The sequence below is a fragment of the Pyrus communis genome, chromosome 14, assembly GCF_963583255.1.
Source record: "Pyrus communis chromosome 14, drPyrComm1.1, whole genome shotgun sequence".
Classification (NCBI taxonomy): domain Eukaryota; kingdom Viridiplantae; phylum Streptophyta; class Magnoliopsida; order Rosales; family Rosaceae; genus Pyrus; species Pyrus communis.
The window spans coordinates 12,054,471-12,061,798 of record NC_084816.1 but is presented as its reverse complement, the minus strand read 5'-3'; the positions used below and the strand labels follow the sequence as shown (position 1 = coordinate 12,061,798).

Below are 7,328 nucleotides of genomic sequence, written 5' to 3'. Positions count from 1 at the left end.
AGATGCTTGCCCACTCTTAAAATAATTGCGTTCTCTTGCTATTTAAATTAGATACTTTCCCAATTTTTTTATTGATATTACATAAAGAATTCCGAAAAAGCTCACATGCTCACAATCATTCGAAGAACCTCAAGTTCTGGCCGCTGCCAATGATGACCTTAAGCAAGAAAATACAAATTGCAGAGAGAGAGAGAGCAGAGAGACAAGGAAGAAGGTGTATATTTTTACCCTGTATTTAACGGACATATAACAGAAAAATCACTTATGGGCTAAAGTTGCTAGCGAACTAACACCACGAGGGTTTAAATCCTTTTTTTTTTTTTACCACGGGGACCATCTTCCGATTACATTAGCACCACAGGGACCATTTATCCGATTATGCCTTTTCTTTTTTTCTTCATTAATAAAAAAGTTTAGTATTATTGTGCATTTTTTAATGCCAATCCCAACCGTATTTTATTGAGAGTTTTAATGAAAAACCTACGATACTGTTCATTTTAACGAAAAACCACATTTTTACACTAAAAAGTCAAACCTGATACTATTTACTTTACCCTTTATTTTACCTTTATTGTTAAACCTCAAAATTTTCAAAATCATTTCATTAGTTTTCTTATTTTATTTCCCTCTCAAGACTTCCACCAAATCACCAAGTCTCTGTGTCTCTCTCTCTCCACCATCTGAAAACAAAAAAACCATATTTATTTCAGTTAATGATACTCACGTCCCACACTGCTCATCTCCCCCAATGAGACCCTTTCCCTTTCCTTTCAATCCAATTATCATCCAACTCTCGCTCTCTACTCTGTAAAACCTTGAACAAGACCAAGCCAAAGAAACAATCTTTGAAAGCGCTTTCTTTTGTTTTTTAATCGAGTTAAAGCAAAAGGGTTGCTTTCGTTGCCAGCCATGACTGAGGTGCTCCATTCCCCTTCCCATTTTTCTTCCTCCCCAAGACCCAGCTCCTCTTCTTCTTCCTCTCCTCCTCCTTCCAATTCTTCCTTATCCTGCGCACCCCCGTCTTTTTTATCCGGCCCACCCCGGCCCACCGAAGACGACGACGATTGCGACTCTGCGGTGACTTACTGTGAGGCGAAGGACCGTGACAAGCGCAGAAGGGAGCAGCTTTCTCTGTTGGCGTTGTTAGTAACCTTTTTCAGGAAATCTTTGATTCCTTGCAAGAGTGACAGAAGGGAGTTTTGCGCTATGGAGATCGGCTGGTCAACCAATGTGCGACACGTGGCACATGTAACCTTTGATAGGTTCAATGGGTTCTTGGGTTTGCCTGTGGAGTTTGAACCCGAAGTGCCCAGGAGACCTCCCAGTGCAAGGTAACTTTATGTTTTACTTTTCTGGGTGAAATTATGTCAATGTGGGTTTGACCCAATTACTGCGATTGATAAATTATTGGTTTTGGTTGATGGGTTTATGGGTTTTGCTTGCATTTGGTTTTAGTTGAAGGGTTTTGCTTGCATTTGGTTTTGGTTGATATTAAAAAATATTGTGAATTTCTTGAACTTAACTATTGCATGTTTTATAGTATTGTTTTCTTTTGCTATGACATTATTAAGATTCGGAGGGTGCACTACAACCGATTTCTGATTTTCTGTGTTCGGTCGGGTTTCATTAAACCTCGAAATTGTGAGGGTACATGCACTGCCTGATTATGTTCTATTGACCTCCTTGATTTTGGTCTAGTTATGACTTGGTCAAAAGTATTGCTTAGTATAATCTTCTCAATGGGTTGATCAAGGTGGTGTCTTTAATCCAGTAAGGGCAATGACATTGACAATTGCGGATCCCATCTCATTCAGCATCATGGCAGGTGAATGAGATTAAACTTTGCAATTGTACAATGTGTAAGGAACCCTTTACAAGATTACATGAGCTCAACTATTTGTTTTTAAATTTATTTGTTCCCGACTCAAAGCTTGGTAGTGCTTGTTTTCCTTAGAAAGATATCGTGTATCATTCAAGTATTATCATTTCTGCCCTTCTGTTTATCCCTTGACCTTAAGTTTTTAATATGTAGTACAACTGTTTTTGGAGTATCCACGGAGTCCATGCAGTTGTCGTACGACTCTAGAGGAAATAGTGTGCCAACAATTCTCTTGCTTATGCAAGGACGGTTATATGCAGAAGGAGGCCTTCAGGTATTCACTTCCCTCCATGCTTTCCAGGTTCATATCATGAATTCTGATTTAAGAATTGGTAAAACTATAGTTCTGGTTCATCCATTGTATTTCTTGTGTGATATGGGGTAGTTCCTGTTCTATATTATTTCCCCCGACGTTTTCTCAAATTGTTCAATTATACATGTAGGCGGAAGGGATTTTCAGAATTAATGCCAAAAACAGTCAAGAGGAGCATGTAAGGGACCAATTAAATAGGGGAGATGTACCAGAAGGCATTGATATACACTGTCTGGCAGGACTGATCAAGGTAGAGTTATGATTGATAGTTAATGTATTGCATCATTTTTGGCATATGCTTGTTCGCATGAAATATGTGAAGGTTAGCTGATTTGAGTGATGAATTAGGATAGTCCAAAAAGGGTTGTACTTAATAGCTTCTTTTGGACTAATTATTTCATATTTTCAAGTTTACAGAAATTACGTGCCAAAAAAATCCCAAAAGAAGTTCAATGTATGTATGAATTTAATATGTCTTAAACAACTCTATGTGTTTTAAGACTTCAAAAATGAACTTCAAGTGTATGTTTTTGTCAGCTTGTTTTACAAACTCTTAATTTCAGTGTCAATCTTACACTATTTCACACAACCGTTGCAGTTATACATCTGAACAAAATGAAACATACAAAGCTAGAGTCCTTTATATTGTGTAACTAAAGCGAACTTGTTTGCAGAAGACGTGTTTTGTAGATGACCCTTTTACCATTTTTGGCGGAATGGATTTTGAGTACGTCTAAATAATCAGCTTTTTGTGCCCCTCAACTATATGGATGTTTACACACTGGCAGAAGCATTGTACATTATAATGTTGCAATGTAGAGCAAGGAGTTCAAAAGCGTCCTATATTATTTAATACAGGTGTTGCGTCTATGAAGTTCATCCTAATAAAGGAAAAGTTAAAAAGGAAATCCTATTCTACTATGATTTCTAAGTGTTGCATTAGGTTAAAGTCACCACTGATGCTGCTTTTGTGATCCACCTCCACCCTTGCCACCTTGGTACATGTACCAGCACTTTCCGAATAGCCTGGTCACAAAGTTCTTGACTATTCTAGGCCATTGCACTAATATTGTGCTTAATTTTGTCATGCTATGACTGTTTCTATGAGTACATTAGCCCTTTGATTATCATGGTAGTTGGGTTGATGAATCTTGATAGAAAAAAACACCTCTTTTATAGAAAGACAATTATAACAGGAAAATTAAGTTCGATGATGTACTGGTATGTATCGTTTCCGGGTAGTTATTATGTCCTTTGTAATCTGGTTCAGCTTATCTTCAAGATACAACATCCATATGGTTTGTAATGTGGGCAAACACTGGTGTAGGCTACCATGGGAGTAGGGTAGCCAGCCCTGAAACCAAGGAGTATTGTCTTCCACAGTTGGTTGTCACCTTTTGCCAAATATGCTCTTAGGAAAGGACCAAGAACGATCAGAAGGAATCCTATAAATACCACATTGCTGTTGAAGTGTAGTGTATGCTCACTTTAGTCTTTTGCTAAGCCAAATCTCTGCCTCTGCTTTCTCACATTGGTTTGACTGATTTGATTGTTGGGGTTGTTGGCTGACTTGACTCTACACTGTCCCCCTCAATGATCCCACTTTCCCCCTTGATTTAATGAATGTTCAAGGCACAAATTGCGTGAAAACAATGGAATGGTTGATCTAGTTTTGGCATCAACATGTATAAATTTAAATGTACTTCCGTAGTTAGTTCGTCACAAAGAAATTTTCAAATTGCCATATTTGACATTGCTTAGAATATAGTTTCTAAATAAATGTCCAGGTAATGAAGGTCCTGCGATAATTACTTAACTATTTTCAGACTTTTAGTAGTACTCAATTACTGATTCAATTTCAAGGGAGTTGTCTATGGGATTTGATTAAGTGGGACTTTCAGACTGGCTCTATAAAGTCAGGGACAAACAATAAAGTTAAATAGAAAAACAGGTGAGATTCCACTATGGTTTGAAGATGCCCTTATAGAAGCCCTTAGAAAAACATTTCACTGGGAATTCATTCTCTCTCTCAAATCCTTCTTATTTTTCAGATTGGGTTTATGGAAGATGAAAGGGTTGGATAATTTTTTCTGTGTTCGTTGTTTATGTGCCTCTGTGAATTGTCTTCTACTCAGAATGTGTTTAACTTTATTGTGAATTCTATTTAAAAAGTAAAAACCACAAAGGCTCATGCTAAAAGCATAGTATGAACTTAATTAAGGCGCAACAGTTGACAAATGGGAGCATGATCGTTGTTTTGTCAAGGAACCCTTGAGCCTCCTTTGTTGCACTTGCTTTAACTCCAGGTATAGTTGGTCAGTTGTCACTATCTTTTATACCTTTCCTCGATATCGAATGGAAGTGCTCGAGAATGATTTTGAAGTTTATATACTTGCAGCATCACTTGCTAATTTTTTGTTCTCAACCAGAACATTAACTCGCAGGAGACAAGTTCCTCTAGCTGGGGTCCAGGGAGAGTGATGAAGAATATAAAAGATTATTACTACTTTGAGACCTTTTATCATATTTTAGGGGTCTGTTTAGAAGTAAATTAAGGATTCGATTACTGATTTGATTTTGTTAGAGATTTGACAAAGGAGATTGTTCTCAAATTAGGTTATGGTGCAACTTTTGTGGGACAGATTGATTTATGAAATTATGAAATCATATGGGCTCCCTTTTGATCTTCGCTTCCTTTCTTCTGTTTACCTGGTCTCTCTTCTATATCTTCTTCCCTTTATACTTTACTAAGGTCCGTATTTTAGTTTGCAAAGTCAAAACTTCTTGGATTTTCATTCACTTTTAATTTTGCAATCAGTGCATTTTTTATCGCAATCATTACATTTCTTTTACAAGTCAAACTTCATTGTCTAGTTTTCTTCTGGTGCACGTTTTCTAATGCTGCTCTTGAGTTTAGCGGAAATTCTAGGACTTGTGAGTTCCCATGACTTGAATGTTATCTTCAATTGTTTTCTCATGGTTGTGACTCCCACGATGAGGCATCCATGGTTTTTGTGAGCAGCCATAAGGAAAAGTGCTTTCTTGCCGTTTACTTCATCCTGCATCATCTTGATTCTTGATACATTCACCTGATGTTTGATTTGATTTTTTAGGCTTGGTTTAGGGAACTCCCAGCAGGGGGTGGATTCTCTATCGCCTGAGCAGGTAATGCAATGCCAGTCAGAAGATGACTGTTCCCAGCTTGTGAGGCTTCTACCGCCGACTGAAGTTTCTCTACTGGATTGGGCCATCAACCTTATGGCTGATGTTGTCCAACAGGAACATCTAAACAAGATGAATGCACGCAATATAGCCTTGGTTTTTGCACCAAACATGACTCAGGTGTGTATAGTTTCCTGTTTTTTCTGTCTTGCCTGAAGAGTGCGTTTGATATACCAGTACTGTGGCAAGCATAACTAATATATCTTCCGAAAGATCACATCTAGGCTTTCTTATAATCAAATTGCTGACTTGAATACATGCTTTCGCTGCATGTATGAGTTCTTTATTCTTTTCATTCTTTACTTTGGTACATGTAGTAAGTTTTTAAAGTTCCAGTTAGTTCTCATCTTCTTTTTGTTTAATGTTGAAGATGTTACCATGTCATATGTTGTATGCTAAGCTTTGTACTATATGACTGGCATAGGTGTAAACCGTCAGCGGGACACCTCCCTCTGCTCTAGTTTTACATACATAGAAGGTCATTAAATGTTTTCTGACTAAGTTTGTAATCCCTTATAAAAATAGAAGTAAAACATAAGAATACAATGTTGACAGCAGTGAGCCACCGAGGATCACAGATTACTGAATGGTTGGAGCGTTTGACGGATATTAACTGAGTTTTTTGGATTCAGATGGCAGATCCATTGACTGCATTGATGTATGCAGTCCAAGTGATGAACTTCCTGATAACACTTATTTTGAAGACACTGCGCGAAAGGAAGGATTCTGTTGTAGAGCCTCCCTTGTGCCATGTAGAACCCTCTGATGAGGATGGACACCAGAGCCCTTCACAATCCTTAAAGGAAGGTATTGGCAAACTTAATGAAGGGAAAGAACAGTCGGTGTTCACTAAAGAACCTCGATCTGGAACCTCCTCCAACTCTAATCAAGTCAGTGACCTAACCAATAGAGGCTAGCAGTTTGGTGAGCATGGTTAAGAAGCTCAATCCTGATAACAGTGGGTGTTGCGATGATGCGGTGCAAGATGACTCGTTGGTTAATGAAATGGAAGCTGGCAGAGTCTACAACATGACTTCTGAAGTTCAAGCGCACAACTTCTCTAAGAGCGTGCCTGGTCAATCGAGTGATTCAAATATCAAAATGGTGCCTAAAAGACCAAGTGAACAGCATTCTGTAATATGCGGAACAGGGCCTATTCAGAAGGCTAGGGGAATCAGCACTCTGAGTCGCATAGATTCTACGATGGAGCGGATTGAAGCCTGGCGGTGAAGAAAAGCTCGACCCAACAATTTCAGATTTAACCGATTCTACAACATTGTGTGAATATAAAGTTTGGATGATTTGCAAGACTGGGAAGAGTGCATTGTTCATGTATGTGTTTTCTGTCTTGCTGGGTGGTGGTTTGCTTAACCTGTTTTGTATTTGTTAGTATCAACCGACATTGTTAATAGGAGTCTCCATTGGCGTGGTTCCTGGTGTATGAGTGTGATCAAACATTTCTTTTTACCTTCTCATTTGGTCAGTGAAAAATGAATTCGAGAACCATTTTTCTCACTTTTAGAAACTATGCTAGTATCAGTCGCTCACGAGCAGTGCATGGCCAGAGACCCTCTTAACGTTGTCTATCATTAACAATCAATGGGAACTTGGTCAGGAGTGATGCACAAATCTACCAGAAAATTTTAGTGAAATTTAAAAACTTTAGCACATGTTTGATAGCCATTTCGTATTTAGCTTTTGGTTTTTATTATTGTGTTATGATAGAGGTGAAGCACGTGAAAGAAATGAGGGTCTAGAAGAGTGGGAGAAGGTTGGTTGGAGGTACGTAGAAGAAAGGTAATAGGAAAGCACACAAATTGATAACCGAAAACTATATTAAGTTGTTTTTACTTTTAGATTTTGTTTCATTTCTTTCTTTTTTATTTTCCCCATGTCTCAAGTAAAGATGTAAAA

General features: G+C 38.1%; 1 pseudogene; it reads left to right on the top strand.

The window, feature by feature from the left end:
* Positions 1-694: 694 nt before the first annotated feature.
* LOC137716548 (rho GTPase-activating protein 1-like) lies at positions 695-6,835 on the top strand (annotated as a pseudogene).
* The last annotated feature ends 493 nt before the right edge of the window (positions 6,836-7,328 follow it).